Here is a 20,957-nt window from a genome sequence, read left to right on the forward strand (position 1 = left end):
CGCTGAATGAACAATGGACAACCGACCTTGGAAATGATAGGATAGTACAAAAGGGAAGAGCCATTTCTACGGTATTTTTAGAGATCGGAGACGATCCGTGCCGATCCCAAGAGACCTACGTTTGGATAGGGTGGTCGGGGAAATATCCTGAAAAAAAGTCAGTTTATGACCCTCAAACATAAGGTCAGGTATATTGCGTGTCTTGCGGAGCACCCCTTCTTTGACAGGAAAAGACGGTAGCTTGCATACAATATCCCTTGGTGGTTCACCTTCTTTGGGTTTGGGACTAGAGCCCTATGAGCTCTTTCAATCTGTAGGTCTGGGGGTGAGTCAGGGCTGAGGACAAAGTCCAGGATTTTCTCAGTCATGGACATGGTCTCATGTGGAGGGAAGTTTTCCGGCATTCCCCTTATCCGCAGATTATTGCGCCTCCCCCTATTATCCTGATCTTCCACATAGGGGTGAAGAGAATTCAGATGAGTTTGACAAGCCTGAAGTGCCGAGGAGGTCGCATCTCCGTGAGTAAGAAGAGCAGTTTGGGTTTCTTCAAGTAGCTCAACTCTAACTCAAATGTGGTGGACTTCCTGCTTAATATCGTCAAGTTCTCGCATTACAGGTTGTAGGGCTTTCTCGATAATCTTTTGCAAGCCTTTAGTAGAAATGGAGATCATAGAAGGTGGGTCAGGTGCCACTTCTTCCTCCATGTAACTTTCACCATCAGAAGTGTCACGATGATCGTTAGGCAGCAATGACCGTTTAGTGGAAGATGTAGATCTTTGGGGTGAGCGTCTTTTCAGGAATTTATCCATGTCCGGTTGGGATTTCTTTTGTTTGGGAGTAGTAGGCGGGTCTCCATGTTTAGCCTGACCAATTTTCACCATCTTGCTTTGTATATGTGTCTGAGGGAGCCGGGGATGGGAAGGCCACGCTCCAATCACATTTGCTAGCAAAGATTCAACAAATACGTGGAAGTAAGATCAGCCTGAGCGAAGCAATGATCTAAGCGGTGGGAGGGTACCCCAGTGTCTAGAAGGCAAGGCAGCCATGTAGCGTATGAATGCCTGCGTAGAGACTAGATGCGGCACTCAAGCAGGTCTAGGCATTAAAATATACTCCTGTGGGCAGGAAAGGGCAGGGGTTGCCCACTGTAAGGAATGCCAGGCCGAGCAGGCGTGTTAACAAGGGTCCTCTTCGGGTACCCCCCAGTTGGGAAAACGGGGCAGTTAAACTTACCACCTAAGATGCAGGACTAGAAAGCTGCACACTGGAGGCAGGGATGGGGGAGGCTGGTGTGGTACCCCTGCCACCTGGATCCCAGAAGCAGGTGAAGCCTCCTGGCTAGTGTTGAGGTCTGAAGCAGCAGTTCAGTATAGTGAGGCAATCCCCTCCAACTGCTTTTTTGTGTTGCTGTGTTATGAGAGCCATAACTTTTTTATTTTTCCATCAATTTAACAATGTGAGGGCTTGATATTTGCGGAGTGAGCTATAGTTTTTATTGGAACCATTGTAGGGTACATAAATCTTTTGATCACTTTTTATTCCATTTTTTTGTGGGAGATGATTTGTGGATCGTTTGCATGATATAGTGCAATAATAGCAACGTATTGCAGTAAAACGTGATTTTCATAGGATTTTATTAAACGCTGTTGCAGGCAGAGCTTAATATTAATACAAAGATGGCAGACCTGGAAGCCTTCATTTGGCCCCCAGGCTGCCATGATGACGATCTGCACCCGATGGGCTGTCAGAGGGGGCCGCCTCTCTCTTTCTAACAGCTTAGATGATGGAGCCGTGAGCCTGCTCCATACTCCCGCTTCCCGTCTATGACATAAGTATAGGTCAAATGTCGATGAAGGAGCCGGTTCGGCTCTGAAACATGTTGCATGTTACGATATTAATAAAAGGTTAACATTTGCATGACTCCAGAGGATTCGTAAAGGGTAATTTTTCACCGTCTTGCACTCAAAATATCCTAGTGCATCTCAGCATTCGATACTGATTATTCTCTGCCTGGAACACTAGTGGCTAGTAGTCCCCCGAACCAGCACTTGGACTATATAGACATCTTTTTGACTACCAGATTGTCGTGTCCCCCAGCACAATACCGCCAGGGGAGTGTACACCTCTCACTTTCCTGCCTCTCCTATTTATCGTGGGATGATTCCCGCTGTTGAGCCATTGAGGGCTTTTCTTTAAAATAATAAAGAAGTATTGGTCATGTTGCTAAAACAGTCCGTTCCCATTTATTAAAAAGTGTTTTATTAGATGTTACAGGTTTAGGACTTGCTTTATATTTTTATTCGATCGCGCCTGATTTAACGGTAGGTTTATGAGAAAATACAAATGCAACAATGCACTAACGACATCTGCAAAAGTGGGAGTGATTTTCTATAAGGAACATATTTGCCATTGTAGCAGTTATCTACTAGGGTATGGTCCTTTAATGGCCAGCAAATTTAATAGTGACAAATATCAAAATGCTGCTCAGATTTTGTATGACTGTGAAAATGGTGAGAAAATGAAATAACTAGAATTTGGAGGATCGGCACGTTCTCGCATTATACCGAAAGCCCATAGTTTTGAAGTGTGTAAGTCATTGCCTTAAAGGGTAACTTAAACGTTTCACAAACTTCTGACATGTCATAGTGACATGTCAGAAGTTTTGATTGCTGGGGGTCCAAGCACTGAGACCCCCTCCAATCGCTAGAACGAAGCAGCTGAAGCGCTTGTGTGAGCGCTCAGACGCTTCATGTCTGTTCGGCTTTTTCCAGAAATAAATGTATCAGTGTACGGACTCAATAAAAAGTCTATGAGCCCGTACTCCGATACATCGGCTTTCCGGAAAAAGCCGAACAGACACGAAGCAGCTGAGCGCTCACACGAGGGCTTCTGCGCCTTCGTTCTAGCGATTGGTGGGGGTCTCAGTGCTCGAACCCCCACCAATCAAAACTTCTGACATGTCACTATGACATGTCAGAAGTTTTTCAAACGTTTAGTTACCCTTTAACCCTGTGGTGGCACTGCAGCGAAATAAAGCCTTTCATAGATTACATCTGATCGCTGGGGTTCTCAGCAACATCGACAACCTCTTCATGTTCCTTCCAATCTCTTCCATTTTCGCTGGCAGACGGCTGAGGGGTGTGGCTTAGTAAGGGATGGGGGAAAATGGCTGATCTAGGACCCACACAAAAGAATTTCTCAGGCAAAACAGGAGCAAGTGGGTTGCTTTGATTTTTATGTATTTAGTACCTTTAGGGTACATGTTGTGTATTTTACTGTGGGAAACACACAGCAAAACCTCTGGAAAAAAACACACCTGAAGGTGATTCGTTTTTCGGTGCCTTTTCATGCTGAGAAATTTTGGTGGGATTTTCCTCTGCACTAGACAAATAGAATTTGCAAGCGGAAACGCAAGATAAAATGACATGCTGCGGATTCTAAACAATACACCACAGGTCAATTTCAGTCCCGAAAAATACCGTACCGTGTACATGAGATTTCCTGGAATCTCATTGAATATGCTGGTACTGTATTACTCTGCAGAGGTGCTGCACGCATATCCGCTCTGCAAAAACGCACGTAATACGCATCGTGTGCATCGATCCTTAGTGTTCCTTTATAGTAGTAGCATTTATATGGATCATATGATGTATTTCTCTTCTGTATGTGTATATTATCCAATGCTTCATGGAATCAACCATATTGGATTATCAGCAGCAAAATAACCATAATAACATCCCATAATATATACTAATACCTGACTGCTATATAATATTGAGAAATGACGAGGAGACAGAGATTTCATTTTTAAACACAATTTATTTAAATAAAATTCCTAACTAAAGCTATTGATCCAGAAGAAGGCAAAAACCCTGCGCACGTTTAGCCAATTTGTGCCACAGGGGAAAATTCCTTGTTGACCCCGAGAAAAGGCGATCAGTCCGAGAACCCAGGATCAGAGCTTGTAATGCAACTAACTAACTAACTAACATCTTACTGATAGCTACGACATTATATGGAATAGTAAGTTATAAGAAGGTGTCCAATCCCAGATGTTCTCCACGACGTCCCGGTATCATGCAGGTCGCTCCTCCACTGATCGGACTACCGAGATCACAGCTCGGCTATGGTCACCTCTGCTAGTGAAAGAGAAAGAAAACACTGCCCTCCTATGTCACAGGAGAAGGCCAGTTCCATTATACCAGGTCCCTGATGTGGTGTAAAGCAAATGGCCGACTCCAGGAGGGCAGGGATTAGGCCTTTGGTCTGAAAGCCACTTTTTACACAATCATCTTCTTAGACTCACAATTTATTTCCTCCCCCTTTGAGTTTTTCTCCTCCTAATGGCCACATGTAACATGCAATTACCTCCTTCCCAGCTTGTATTTGCCTCACTGGTGAACATAGCATATAGCAGGTGTCTTCTGCTTGAACTATGGGAAACCATCGTTCCCTGTTATCCCACCAAAAAATAGTCATGGACCACTGAGAACTGTTCAGCCTCTATGCAGACCAAACAAGGTCCAGGGTCTAGGAGGACACAACCATGAGAGGCTATGGGATAACGTGTAAGGAATCTTGGCATGTGTGACACGGAGGAGTGATCAATCTCACAGTTCTCATCTTCGTCTCCTTGGAGACCACGCCCACTTTTAGTCACTTTTTAAATTTGTCAAGTGACGAGAAAAGATACATTTTACACCAAATTTGTTGCATGTCACCGTTTGCAACTTTATTTGGTTAAGCTTACAAAATAAACTGACATAAACTGCTCAGTAAATATGGGCCATAATGTATAACAAACCCCAAATTCTCAAATATCCCACATTTTCAGATTAAATGAACATATATATCATGTACATACCTTCAATGTTTGGAGATTGCTGGCATCATGGCGGCAGATTTTCCTCCACATTACTGTTTTTCTTCTTGGTCCCAAAACCTGAAAGTAAATGACTGAACCTCCTATCACCGTGTATATAAGCCAAAGCCGCCGGTTTTCCTGTTGTTCTTCCCCTGCCATGCGGCTCGTGCATGAAGTTCTCCTTTTCCAGTGTTCCGGATTCCGACTGGTGACTTCACAAACATCAGAAGCTTCCGCTATTCTCTGTGAGATCCTCATGGTGAAGTATCTTGTGTCTGCTTATCTTCATATCCTGGACTGAGCAGTCGCCCCCCCCTAAACCCCAGTTCTTATAGAGTCACAGTCATTATGGCATCATGCAGTGAGGTAACAATGGCTTCCTGTACTTTATCTGATGATGTCACAAATATGACCAGAAGTGACATCTCCTGTTATAGTGTTAGTAATAAGTATTTACAATATCACAGTGCAGATTGGTTAGCATTGCTGCCTTGCAGTACAGAGTCCTTAATAGTGATGAGCGAATTTACTTTTAAATCGGCCGTTCGTTTCGGTCCAAATTCGTTTTGCGAATCGCAGGTCCCCCGATAGGCCTATCAGACTATTTAACGTCTTCTAGGACTGAATCTAAGTTGGTTACAGTCCTTGAAAACATCAGAGGGTCAAACAAGGCAATCAGGGTACATGCGATTTCACAAAAATAAGAACAATCACACTCAACACATACGCTGTACTACAGTAGCGACACGTCGCTACCGGCAGGTGAGATGACGTAGCTGTCCCATGTGATCACTGCGGCCTGGGATTGGCTGCAGCGATCACAGCTACGTCATCTCACTTTCCGGCAGGGACACGTCTGGAGACCAGGGAAGGTGAATAATCCTCTTCTCCCCTCTTTTTTTTATATAATTGGCAAATTGGCGGAGAGCGCTCACCGGTGGCCACCATTTTGACAATTCTTGCGCTGCGAACACCAAAACTTTCACATTTTGACTAATTTTAAGCTTTTGGGAAATTTGGACCTAAAGTGATATGTGTCTAATAGGTTTGCTCATCTCAAGTCCTTTATTCTTTCATTAAACAGTTATTTTGGCCTTTAACTCCTTAGTGACCAGCCTATTTAGGCCTTAATTTCCAAGCTATTTTTTTCGTTTTTCCATCGTCGCATTTGAAGAGCTATAACATTTTTATTTTTGCATCGACATAGCCGAGGACTTTTTTTATGTGGAATTAGTTGTATTTTTTAATAATTAAATAATTAATTAATTATTTAACGATGGAGCAAACAAGTCATTTGTAATTTTTAATGGCACCATTTCGGGTACATATAATTTTTTGATTAACTTTTATTGGAGGGGAATAGAAAAAAAACCCAGCAATTCCGCAATAGTTCTATGCTGTTTACCGTGCGGCGTAAATAACATGTTACCTTTATTCTATGGGTCAGTACGATTACGGTGATACCACATATGTATAGGTTTTTTATGTTTTACGACTTTTGCACAATAAAAACACATTTGAACTGAAATTATTTGTTTTTGCATCGTCACTTTTTAATTTTCCGTCAATTTAGTAATATGTGGGCATGTTTTTTGTGGTACTTTTTGGGGGCACATGCAGGGGCGTAGCTAGGGGGGGCAGGCGGGGCATGTGCCCCGGACGCAACTAAGGGGGAAAGTGGGGGGTTGCCAGGACTTCACTATCCATTACAGCGCCCTACTACCTCTCTAAGAGGGGTGGCGGCGCCAATGTCACCAGCATCCCCTCCTGCACTGTAGGAGATGAATGGATGGGTACGTTATGTGCCCGGCTATTCAGCGCCTTTCAACGACTCAAGCGATGTGGTTACTTCTTTGCGCCGCTTGCATTGTTGAAAGGCGCTGATTGACAGGGCAAGTCATAGTGCCCTGCCAATCACGGCCTTTCATAGACACAAGCGGCGCGATGCTTGCGTCTATGAAAGCAACTGATTGGCAGAGCAGAATGACTTACCATGTCAATCAGCGCCTTTCAACAACGCAAGCAGCGCGAGGATGTAACTCCAGCAGACCTGCTCAGAAGATAGCAGGTCTACATTGCCACTGGACGGCATGGGAGCAGGAGTGTGTCAAGTTTTTTTTTTTATTCTAATAAAAATGTGAGTGATATTATCTACAGTGGGGGGCTTTATCTACAGAGGTCAGCTCTATCTACAGGGGGGCTATATACAGAGGTCAGCTCTATCTACAGAGGGGCTATATACAGGGGTGGGCTATATGCGGAGCACTATATGGGGAGCTATATGTGAGGCACTATATACAGGGGTTGGCCATATGCAGGGGTGGGCTATATGTGGAGCACTATATGGGGAGCTGTTAGTGAGGCACTATATACGGGGGTGGGCTATATGTGGAGCACTATAGGGGAGCTATATGTTTGGCACTATATACAGGGGTGGGCTGTATGTGGAGCACTATTTATAAGGGGAGATATATGTAGGGCACTATCTACAGGGATGGGCTATATGTTGGACACTATATGCAGGGGTAGGCTATATGTGGAGCACTATCTACAGGGAAGCTATATATGGGGCACTATCTACAAGGGGGGCTACATGTGGGGCACTATTTTCAGAGGGGGCTATATGTGGGGCAATATCTACAGTGGTGGCTATATATGGGACACTACAGGGGGGCTATATGTGGGCACTATCTACAGGGGTGGCTATATGTGGGACACTATCTACAGGGGGCTGTATGTGGGGCACTATCTACAGGAAGTTCTATGTAGGGCACTATCTACAGGGGGCTCTATGGAGGGCACTATCTACAGGGGGCACGGTGTGTGTGTGTGTGTGTGTGTGCGTGTGTGTGGGACACAATGTATGGTGCTATTATAATTAGAGGTGCAGTGTATGGTGCTATTATAATCAGGGACAGTGTATGGTGCTATTATAATTAGAGGTGCAGTGTATGGTGCTATTATATTTAGGTGTGCAGTGTCTGGCACCATGATAACTTTATCTTTGTTTATAGGTGCAGAAATGTTTGAACAGTAAGAAGCTGGAGACATGGAGTTGCAAACTGCAGAAATGGGCTGTGGCCGGGAGAAGTCATCATAGAGGTCTGGACCAGATGGGGAAAAAAAGTGAAAAAGAACAACTAGAATCTGAGATCGTCACTGGTGAGTTACTTAATGTAAATGTTTATTCTGCCTCTAATCTACTGTAGTCACTGTATGATCTGCTGCAAGATGATGGGTGGTATGTTTTTTTGTGTGAAACAGCCACTCCCAGCATATCGTTAACATTGTTTGGGCCAAGCTGGGAGCTGTATACAATTTAGTGCAAACCTATACTGCAGGGGTTGCAATTAATTGAGCTGTATTTGTGCTGGTGTTGTATTTATGTACTAAGCTTTGTTCTGGCACTGTATATATGTACTGAGCTTGGTTCTGGCACTGTATTTATGTACTGAGCTTGGTTCTGGCACTGTATATATTTACTGAGCTTGGTTCTGATGCTGTATATATGTACTGAGCTTGGTTCTGGCACTGTATTTATGTACTGAGCTTGGTTCTGACACTTTATATATGTACTGATCTTGATTCTGATGCTGTATAAATGCACTGAGCTTTGTTCTGGTGCTGTATATATGTAATGAGCTTTGTTCTGGTGCTGTATATATGTAATGAGCTTTGTTCTGGTGCTGTATATATGCACTGAGCTTTGTTTTGGTGCTGTATATATGTAATGAGCTTGGTTCTGGTGTTGTATATATGTAATGAGCTTGTTCTGGTGTTGTATATATGTAATGAGCTTGTTCTGGTGCTGTATATATGTAATGAGCTTTGTTCATGTGTTGTATATATGTAATGAGCTTTGGTTCTGGTGTTGTATATAGAACAGTATTGCTTGTAAAATGTACAAATGGCTTTATGCTCGAGTTACATAAAAAAAATGTGACACCTCATTGATTGTTAGGGGAAACAAACATTGCGAGGGAGAAGGATATGTCGGGAAAGTGGTTCGGTGGGGGGGGCAAACTGAATCTTTGCCCCGGGTGCTAGAGAAACTAGCTACGCTTCTGGGTAAATGGTAGAAACAGATAAAACAGACACGGCGCCAGAAGGTGCAAAGAAACGATAAAAGAACCAAGGGGCAAATAGATGGAAATTTGCTCACCTAGGGTCGTGGACACCGGTTAGGATGTCGTAAACGTATGAGAGCTGCTGCCAGGTCCGTGCACAAACAAAGCAAGTTTGTTGTCAAGAGGTAATGCAAATCCAACGGAGAAAAAGGGGACCAAACGGCGCTGCTCCAGAAGGATGTCAGATGAAAGGAGATTGTGAATAAATAATAAATTTATTAGGAATGAGGTAGGCTACGCGTTTCGACGCCGGACCGGCGTCTTCATCAGGCCAATGCATACAGTGCGATATTTGCTCCTTTATATACATGGAGGAATTGACAAAAGGTTGGCTGAGGAATTAGTGAAAAAAACCGCCAACATAGGCGGATCAGAGGTCACACAGAGCGTTTGCCTGATGTATACAAACATATTTTAAGATTTACATAAAAACATAAAAATATAATGACATAAATGTATTAAAAGATGCCTCTAAGGAGAAAAACACAAAATGAACCTTGTATGGAACGTGAGCATTTCTAAGGAGAGTATTTATCTAAAGGACGGCTGGTGACACGCAGAGTTTGAACCGCACAACAGTTCAACATGTAGGAAATGAGCCGCACGATGGAACGCAACAAGCAGGGTCGATTTGTGAATGAATGGACTATAAAACACACCAGACCACAAACAGTGGGTCACGTGGGGCATGGAAGGGGACCGCAAAATGCAAAGGCGATTGGACCGGAGCAGAGTACGTAATTAAAAAGTTTTTTCTAATTGATTAAAAGTAATGTCAGAAATGTGTAATTCGGACCGTAATAGTATAAAATTATTGTGTTTGTTTGATGGGTGGGTAAGTAGAAACATAGAAAGAGAACGTGAAAAGGAATGATTGATCATGAGATTATATATATATATATATATATATATATATATATATATATATATATATAAAATTATAGACATATATATATATAGTGCGTGGATGGTAATGTGATAAAAAGGAAAAAAGCCTGAGGGTGTAAACATACTACCATTGGATAGCCAAAAACTTTGGAAACATGACAGGGACATGAAGCATTTTAATCTAAGGACGTTTCTATGAGGTCATTCAGGCCATTTGGGCGCAGGGTCTCCAATTTGAAGATCCAAAAATTCTCTCTCTGTTTGAGTTTTACAAACCTATTAGGGGTATCCACTGGGATCTGTTCGATCGGGGTAACAACTAAATCATCAAATTTGCAGTTATGTTTGAGGGCACAATGGTGTGACACACTCTGTTTTAAAAAACCTTGCTTGACATTGGATCTATGTTTATTAATTCGGTTTCTTAACGTTTGGGTGGTACAACCTACATATTGCAGGTTGCATGTACACTGCAGTAGGTACACAACATAAGTGCTGCCACAATCTAAATGACTTTTGATAGGATAGTTTATATTGCTTTTTAAGGAATAAAATTGTATAGATTTCTTTGCGATATTTTTACAGCACAGGCACCTAGCATGATTACATGAAAAAGAGCCATTTTGCGTTAAAGGATCCACAGCCTTCTTTTTGTTACTATGTAGCCTGCTGGGGGCTAAAAGATTCTTCAATGTTTTCGCTCTTCTAAAGGTGATTAAAGGTTTCGCAGGGAGTAATGTTTTTAAAAAAGGGTCGTTGGTTAAAACGTGCCAATGTCTTCTAAAAATGGACATAATATTCTTACTACTTTTGTTAAATGAGGTGATGAAATTTACATTCTGTTTATTATATTTGTTTTTTATAGTTTTTTCAACAACATCAATATTGGCCGGTATTGATTTTTTGATGCATTCAGATTGGGTCATACCTCTTGCTCTTATCTCTGCGCCCTTGATTAGGCTCCTAGGGAAGCCTTTTTCTACGAACCTCTTGTTGAGAATGTTACATTCTTTGTCAAAACTAACATCATCAGAACAATTTTTTCTTATCCTCCGATATTGTCCAAACGGGACATTTTTCAACCATGGTGTGTGGTGTGCACTTTTAAAATCCAAATAACTATTTACATCCACACTTTTAAAATGGGTGCTAGTAGAAAAATGGTTCCCATTATTTTTAATAGTTATGTCTAAAAAGTCAATGGTAGTAGCTGAATAAGTATGTGTGAAAGTGAGGCCAAATGTATTTTTGTTTAAAAGATCAATAAAAGCATTGGCAGCAGATATGTCCCCTCTCCAGATAAAAAACAGATCATCTATATAACGTTTGTAGTAAATAATATGGTTTGTGAATATATGTTCGTTCAGGATAAGAGATTCCTCAAAGGACCCCATATAGAGGTTTGCATATGATGGTGCAAAACGGGTCCCCATTGCGCAACCCTTAATCTGTTTATAAAAATCGTCCTCAAAGGTAAAAACGTTATGTGTTAAAATAAAATCGATACAATCGATAATAAAATTCAGTTGACTATTTGGAAAACGGGGGTCTAGCGCAAGGAAAGAGGAAACAGCCTCCATACCCTGTGTGTGTGGAATGTTTGTATATAGCGAGGACACATCTGCAGTAAGAAAACTCAAATCGGATAAATTATATAAAGATTGTAGTTCTAATAATTCCCTAATTAACTGTGTTGAGTCTTTCAGGTAAGAAGGTAATTTTAAAACCAACGGTTGGAGATGGATATCAATAAAATGTGATAGATTATTAGTTAAGGACCCTATCCCTGAAATAATGGGTCGGCCCGGGGGGTTAGACAGATTTTTATGTATCTTTGGCAGATGATACATGAAAGGGGTTGCAGGGAAAGGGACCGTGAGAAAAACTTTTTCTTTTTTACATAACAAATCATCATTAAAAGCAGACTCGATAAGGGATTTGTATTCGGTTTCATATTTCGGAATGGGATTAAAAGTTAATTTCTCATAAAATAGTGTATCGGAAAGTAGTCTTAATGCTTCATTGACGTAGTCTGCTCTGTCCTGTACCACGATACCCCCCCCTTTATCCGCGGACCGTATTACTATATTGAGGTTTTGGTAAATGGGACTTATCTTTTCTTATCACCTTTTTGGGGGGCAATGGAAAAAAAATAGCAATTCCGCCATCATTTTTTCCGGGTTTTTTTTCCGGTGTTCCCCTTGCAGTTTAAATTTCATGTTAACTTTATTGTTTGGGTCATTACGGTCGTGGCGATCCAATATATGTGTACTTTTATTTCTTTTTTACATCTTTAATAAATAAAACCCCTTTTAAATGGAAAAAATGGTTTGTTGTTTTATTTACTGTAATCTTTATTAATAATTGTTATTTAACATTTATTACTTATTTTTTTTAGTCCCACTAGATCTTTTGATCGCAGATATAATGCTTTGGTATAGTCAGTATTGCATTTGCGGGTGACAGAGGGAGCACCCTCCCTCTGTAAATGACTTGAATGCCGTGGTCGCTATTAACCGCAGCATTTAAGGGGTTAAACGGCCCCGATCTAAGTAAACTTCGATGGCTACCATTGGAGCAAGATCCCGGCAGTCATCAGGACTTAGACTAGGCTAAGACCCCTTAGTAGCCGCCATGAAAAGGCGTATTGGCGGTCACTAAGAGGGATGCAGTAATTATTTTATTTTTTTATCACTACGTTCCGTGGGCCATAACTTTTTAGTTTTTCTGTTGACGTAGCCATATAAGGGCTTGTTTTTTGCAAAACAAATTGTATTTTTTTATTTTATTTTTTTGATTTATTCTTTACGATATTCTTTGTGCGACAAAAATAACTATATTTTGCGGCTTGTTATAAGTATAGCGATAATTAATTTGTGTATTTTTTTATTTATTTTTTAATCTCTGTTGCATATTACAACATTTTAAACCTGCACCATTCACCCTGCTGCATAAATAATATGTTACCTTTATTCTATGGGCCAGTAAGATTACGGCGATACCAAATATGTATTTTTTTCTACTATTGTACATAAACCCCTTCCCGCCATAGCCATTTATCGGATTTTCATTTGTGCTTTTTCCTTTCCCTCCTTCCTTAATTTTCACCATATAATGTACTAGAAATCTAGAAAAAAATTCTTTGTGGGTTGGAATGGAAAAAAAACTGTGATTCCTCCGCTGTTTTTTGGGTTTCGTTTTTACGGTGTTCACTATGCAATAAAAACGACATGTTAACTTTATTTTGTAGTACAATTACAGCAATAGCAAACCTATGTCGTTTTTTATGTTTTTCTACTTGGATAAAGAAAAAACGTATTGTTAAGAAAAAAATTTTTTGTATTGCTATGTTATGAGAGCCATAACTTTTTTATTTTTCCATCAATGAAACAATGTCAGGGCTTGTTATTTGCGGAGCGAGCTATAGTTTTTATTGGGACCATTGTAAGGTACATAAATCTTTTGATCACTTTTTTTCCATTTTTTTGTGGGACATGAGGTGACCAAAACCAGTTATTCTGGCATTTTTGTCTTTTTACAGCGTTCACCCTGTGGATTAATTAACGTGAAATTGTAAGGGCATGACCAGACGTGGCGGAATTGCTCTGGAATTCCGCTGCGGACACTCCGCAGCGTAAATCCGCAGCGTACACGTTTCTCCATTGCCTTCCACAGCTTTTTAGTAGGGTTCGTTTACACGTCGCGGACAATTCCGCTGCGGAGCATAGGCTACGGTGCGGAATTTGGTGTCCACAGCATACAATGGTTGTTGCGGACGAGTCGCGGACTTGTTGCGGACTCATTGCGGAATTTCCCCATTGACTTCAATGGAGAGTAAAAATTCCGCAATGAAGTCCGCAGATGTTATGTGTGCTGCGGAGCGTATTGGTTTTACTAACATGACATTTCTTCATTCTATCTGGACCTATGTATTTCTAGGTCTACAGCCAGACTGAGGAAGTCAATGGGGCTCCCGTAATTACGGGTGACTACGTGTGTGCACCCGTATTTACGGGAGCGTTGCTAGGCGACGTCAGTAAATAGTCACTGTCCAGGGTGCTGAAAGAGTTAAACGATCGGCAGTAACTGTTTCAGCACCCTGGACAGTGACTTCCGATCATAATATACATCAACCTGTAAAAAAAATAGAAGTTCATACTTACCGAGAACTCCCTGCTTCTTCCTCCAGTCCCGCCTCCCCGGATGACGTTTCAGTCCAAGTGACAGCTGCAGCCAATCACAGGCTGCAGCGGTCACATGGACTGCTGCGTCATCCAGGGAGGTCGGGCTGGATGGCGAAAGAGGGACGCGTCACCATGACAACGGCCGGGTAAGTATGAATTCTTTTTACTTTTACTAGGGAAAGGACTGTAACTTCTCTCTATCCTGCACTGATAGAGAGAAGGGAAGCCCTCTTCCCCTCAATACGCAACGGCTAGTCCGCATCAACTTAATGCCCATTTTAAGCAAAGCCGCAACAGAATCTGCAACGCAGATTCTGTGCGGCATTGATGCGGACAGAGGCGGAAGAGATACGCCACGCCTGGGCATGCCCTAACAGTTCTGACTTTTACAGATGGTGGTAATACCAGCTGTGTTTTTATAATTTATTTTTTACATGGCTTTTTTTAACTTTTAATAATTTTTTATACATAAAAAAACGTTAACTGTTTTTTTACTTTTTTTTATTAGTCCCCGTAGGGGACTTGAACCAGTGATCATTGGATCGTTTGCATTATATAGTGCAATAATAACCAGGGGCGTAACTAGGAAAGACTGGGCCCCATAGCAAACTTTTGACTGGGGCCCCCCTCCCCTGGGTGTCACACAACCCCCCCCTTGTAGATAGTGCCTTTTTTACAGCCCCCCCTGTAGATAACGCCATAAAGCGCCCCCCTGTAGATAACGCCATACAGCCCCTCCTGTAGATAACGGCATACAGCCCCCCCTGTAGACTGTATGGCGTTATCTACAGGGGGGACTGTGTGGTGTTATCTACAGGGGGGACTGTGTGGCGTTATCTACAGGGGGGACTGTGTGGCGTTATCTACAGGGGGGACTGTGTGGCGTTATCTACAGGGGAGACTGTGTGGTGTTATCTACAGGGGGGACTGTGTGGCGTTATCTACAGGGGGGACTGTGTGGCTTTATCTACAGGGGGACTGTATGGCGTTATCCACAGGGGAGACTGTGTGGCGTTATCTACAGGGGGGACTGTGTGGCGTTATCTACAGGGGGGACTGTGTGGCTTTATCTACAGGGGGACTGTATGGCGTTATCCACAGAGGGGGCTGTATGGTGCTAACGCCATACAGCCCCCACTGTAGAGAACGCCATACAGCCCCCCCTGTAGGGAACGCCAAACAGCCCCCCTGTAGGTAACGCCATACAGTGCCCCCCCTGTAGAGAACGCCATACAGCGCCCCCCCCCTGCAGGGAACGCCATACAGTGCCCCCCCCCCTGCAGGGAACGCCATACAGCGCCCCCCCTGCAGGGAACGCCATACAGCGCCCCCCCTGCAGGGAACGCCATACAGCGCCCCCCCCTGCAGGGAACGCCATACAGCGCCCCCCCCCCTGCAGGGAACGCCATACAGCGCCCCCCCCTGCAGGGAACGCCATACAGCGCCCCCCCCTGCAGGGAACGCCATACAGCGCCCCCCCCTGCAGGGAACGCCATACAGCGCCCCCCCCTGCAGGGGACGCCATACAGCGCCCCCCCTGGAGGGAACGCCATACAGCGCCCCCCCCCCTGTAGGGAACGCCATACAGCCCCCCCCCCAAAAAAAAATGCGACCTATAGTGTGTCCTACAAATAACATGCATCCCCTATCCACAGGATAGGGGATACTTGTGTGATCGGTGGCAGCGATAGGGAGAACGGGGGAGTTCTCCATGACTAACCTCCGACTTCCGGCGTCCGTGTCGGCAGCTCAATAAAAATGAAAGGAGCGCTGGTCACGCATGCGCACAAGCGCGACCGGCGCTCCATTCATTTCTACGGAGCTGCAGACACAGACCCCGGAAGTCCGAGGTTTGTGATGGAGAACTTCAGGGGACTTTCAGTCCCCCCGTTCTCCCTATCAATGCCAGCGATCACACATGTATCCCCTATCCTGTGGAGAGGGGATACATGTCTGTTGTTTAATGGCAGAGCGGGGAGATACCTCCCTGCTCTGCCGTAGTGTTCAGTGGCGTCCCGCTGTAGCAGCCATAGCGGCTGCTAGCGGAGCCTGCGGCCATTGTGGGGGCCCGTGCCGGCGAGCGACATGGGCCCCCTCATGCCGCGGGCCCCGTAGCAGTCGCTACGGCTGCTACGTTAGTAGTTACGCCACTGATAATAACGTATTGCAGTAAAATATGATTTTCATAGGATTCTATTAAACGCTGTCGCAGGCAGAGCTTAATAGAAGTACAAAGATGGCAGACCTGGAGGCCTTCATTTGGCCCACAGGCTGCCATGATGATGATCTGCACCCGATGGGCTGTCAGAGGGGGCCGCCTCTCTCTTTCTAACAGCTTAGATGATGGAGCCGTGAGCCTGCTCCATACTCCCGCTTCCCGTCTATGACATAAGTATAGGTCAAATGTCGATGAAGGAGCCGGTTCGGCTCTGAAGCATGTTGCATGTTACGATATTAATAAAAGGTTAACATTTGCATGACTCCAGAGGATCATCCTTAATATCGCTAAGGAAACAGCGCCTTCGTAAAGGGTAATTTTTCACCGTCTTGCACTCAGAATATCCTAGTGCATCTCAGCATTCGATACTGATTATTCTCTGCCTGGGACACTAGTGGCTAGTAGTCCCCCGAACCAGTACTTGGACTATATAGACATCTTTTTGACTACCAGGTTGTCGTGTCCCCAGCATATACCGCCAGGGGAGTGTACACCTCTCACTTTCCTGCCTCTCCTATTTATCGTGAGATGATTCCCGCTGTTGCGCCAATGAGGGCTTTTCTTTAAAGTAATTAAGAAGTATTGGTCATGTTGCTAAAACAGTCCGTTCCCTTTTATTAAAAAGTGTTTTATTAGGTGTTATAGGTTTAGGACTTGCTTTATATTTTTATTCGGTCGCACCTGATTTAACGGTAGGTTTATGAGAATATACAAATGCAACAATGCACTAATGACATCTACAAAAGTGGGAGTGATTTTCTATAAGGAACATAATTCCCATTGTGTCAGTTATCTACTAGGGTATGGCCCTTTAATGACCAGCAAATTCAATAGTGACAAATATCAAAATGCTGCTCAGATTTTGTATGGCTGTGAAAGGGTCCAAGCACTGAGACCCCCACCAATCGCTTAAACAAAGCAGCAGAAGTGCTCATGTGAGCGCTCAGCCGATTCGTATCTGTTCGGCTTTTTCCGGAAATGAATGTATCGGAGTACAGACTCGAGAAAAATGTCTATGAGCCCGTACTTCGATACATCGGCTTTCCGCAGAAATCCGAACAGACACAAAGCAGCTGAGCACTCACACGAGGGCTTCTGCTGCTTCATTTGAGCAATTGGTGCAGATCTCAGTGCTCGGACCCCCACCAATTTAAACTTCTGACATGTCACTAAGACAGAAGTTTTTCAAACGTTTAGTTACCCTTTAACCCTGTGGTGGCACTGCAGCGAAATAAAGCCTTTCATAGATTACATCTGATCGCTGGGTTTCTCAGCAACATCGACAACCTCTTCATGTTCCTTCCAATCTCTTCCATTTTCGCTGGCCGATGGCTGAGGGGTGTGGCTTAGTAAGGGATGGGGGAAAATGGCTGATCTAGGACCCACACAGAAGAATTTCTCAGGCAAAACAGGAGCAAGTGGATTGTTTTGATTTTTAGGTATTTTTTATCTTTAGGCTACATGCACATGTTGTGTATTTTACTGTGGGAAACACACAGCAAAACCTCTGGAAAAAAACACACCAGAAGGTGATGCGTTTTTCGGTGCATTTTCTCCAATTTGATTCGTTTTTCGGTGCCTTTTCATGCTGAGAAATTTTGGTGGGATTTTCCTCTGCACTAGACAAATAGAATTTGCAAACGGAAACGCAAGATAAAATGACATGCTGCGGATTCTAAACAATACACCACAGGTCAATTTCAGTCCCGAAAAATACCGTACCGTGTACATGAGATTTCTTGGAATCTCATTGAATAAGCTGGTACTGTATTACTCTGCAGAGGTGCTGCACGCATATCCGCTCTCCAAAAAGGCATGTAATACGCATCGTGTGCATCGATCCTTAGTGTTCCTTTATAGTAGTAGCATTTATGTGGATCATATGATGTATTTCTCTTCTGTATGTGTATATTATCCAATGCTTCATGGAATCAACCATATTGGATTATCAGCAGCAAAATAAACATAATAACCTCCCATAATATAAACTAATACCTGACTGCTATATAATATTGAGAAATGACGAGGAGACAGAGCTTTCATTTTTAAACACAATTTATTTAAATAAAATTCCTAACTAAAGCTATTGATCCAGAAGAAGGCAAAAACCCTGCGCACGTTTAGCCAATTTGTGCCACAGGGGAAAATTCCTTGTTGACCCCGAGAAAAGGCGATCAGTCCGAGAACCCAGGATCAGAGCTTGTAATGCAACTAACTAAAATCTTACTGATAGCCATGACATTATATGGAATAGTAAGTTATAAGAAGGTGTCCAATCCCAGATGTTCTCCACGACGTCCTGGTATCATGCAGGTCGCTCCTCCACTGATCGGACTACGGACATCACAGCTCGGCTATGGTCATCTCTGCTGGTGAAAGAGAAAGAAAACACTGCCCTCCTATGTCACAGGAGAAGGACAGTTCCATTATACCAGGTCCCTGATGTGGTGTAAAGCAAATGGCCGACTCCAGGAGGGCAGGGATTAGGCCTTTGGTCTGAAAGCCATTTTTTACACAATCAACTTCTTAGACTCACAATTGATGTCCTCCGTCTTTGAGTTTTTCTCCTTCTAATGGCCACAAGTAACATGCAATTACCTCCTTCCCAGCTTGGATTTGCCTCACTGGTGAACATAGCATATAGCAGGTGTCTTCTGCTTGAACTGTAGGAAACCATCGTTCCCTGTTATACCACCAAAAAATAGTCATGGACCACTGAGAACTGTTCAGCCTCTATGCAGACCAAACAAGGTCCAGGGTCTAGGAGGACACAACCATGAGAGGCTATGGGATAACGTGTAAGGAATCTTGGCATGTGTGACACGGAGGAGTTATAGGAGGACATCAAACATGGGTCTTGCTAAAGTCAAAATACATTCCATGTAGAGATGAGCGAACTTATGAAAAGTTCGGTTCGGCTGGTTGGCCGAATTTCACGAAAAAGTTTGATTCGGACCAAACTAGTTCTGACCGAACCTGTAATTTCCGTGCGCCGAGCATGGTACTGTCCAGGGTGCTGAAAGAGTTAATGGGCTGCACTAACTCTTTCAGCAACCTTGACAGAACCATGCTCGGCGCGCGGAAAATACAATTTTAATGTAATAAAATAAAATAAAAAATACGTGCATACTTACATTCCTCCTGTCCGGTCTCCAGCGATGATGTTTCATCCATGTCGCCACTGCAGCCAATCACATACTGTAGTGGCGGTCACGCACGTCAAGTGACCGCCTCTGCAGCCAATCACAGGCTGCCGCTGCAGCCAATCACAGGCCAATAAAAAAAAAAAATGGCTCTCTTCAGGAAACATACAGAAGTTAGGTTCATGTTTAAAGGTGGGTCATGAGAAATTCATGAACTTGTGGCTAACGCAGTATTGAAAAATGTACATATACACCAGGGGTCTCAAGCACACGGCCCGCTGGCCACATGCGGCCCCTGGGGCTGTCATCTGTGGCCCGCGTGTAGGAGGAACTACCGCTGTCGATACAACTTCTTTTATACTTCTTTACTTCAGCGAGCAGATAACAGTAAATCTTCTTCTATGGAGCAGACAGGAATCCTGAGGTTGAGGAAAGAGGTTGTGCCTGACCCCACGTTGCCGGCTTGGCTAGGGACACGCCGCGGTCAGTCACGGCGGGAGCTACCCGCTACTGGCAGCCTACCCTAGGGTAAGAGTCACACTCTCGGCCCACGGGTCGCGTCGTGGGAATCAGCGACTAACGTACCTACTAGACCGTCACGGGTCCTTGCGGAGCTATCCGCTACCTTTCATGACAACCCTCTCTCTCCTCAGTCGGTGGTCCGAACGGTGGACCCCCTAGGACACAACTGAACTGGCGGGCTGACGCTAAGGTTTACACGAAGTCCAGCTAATAGTCCGATAAAGTTCCGTCAACCCGGCCGTTCCTTCTGCCTGCTCCTGTTCCAGCAAGATTCATCAACAACAATTCCATGCAAGTATTACAGGCGGTACTTTGTCAACAACAGTTCCATGCAAGGGTTACATGCGGTGCTTTATCAACAACAGTTCCATGCAAGGGTTACATGCGGTGCTTTATCAACAACAGTTCCATGCAAGGGTTACGTGCAGTGCTTTACTCTGGAGGACACGCAGGGACACTGGCGCGGTTAATAAGCTAGCAAGTCCGCCCTGACTTTGGGCCTAGCTCAGGATGAATTGTTTGTCCCTTTTGGGACTAGTCTTCTGGGCGTACGGTGGCGGTAGTTAGCGAGGGACGTCACTCCAGGAAACAGTCACTGACTAGGACAAGGGCACTTTCTTTAAGACGGGACTCTAGCTCTTGGTCAGGGGTCTTAAGGTCTGGGCACGGTACCTGTGGCTGTTGGCACACTCCTTGTGCTCCGGCCAGTCCTCTGTTCTTCTGAAGGGTTGTAGCAGCAACACCCGTGCTGTTCTTTTGTCCTCTGTCTCCAAGGCTGCAGTGGGGAGTCCACGTGCTGTCAGGCTCCTGCCTCCTCTCTCCCTGCGACCTTCCTTGCAGCTCACTTTCCCTGTCCGGACCCCTGTTCGGCAGTCTCTCTCTCCGGTCCGGACACCTGCTCTCTTAAACCTCTCCTCTTGTCTCTCGTCACCTCTCCGTCCTACTCCTTTTTTGCGCCACTCGCTTGCTCCGCCTCCCTCGCTTGCCGCGCTCCCTGTCATCCGGCCGTGT

This window comes from Rhinoderma darwinii, chromosome 4 (assembly GCF_050947455.1).
Source record: "Rhinoderma darwinii isolate aRhiDar2 chromosome 4, aRhiDar2.hap1, whole genome shotgun sequence".
In the NCBI taxonomy this organism is placed as follows: Eukaryota; Metazoa; Chordata; class Amphibia; order Anura; family Rhinodermatidae; genus Rhinoderma; species Rhinoderma darwinii.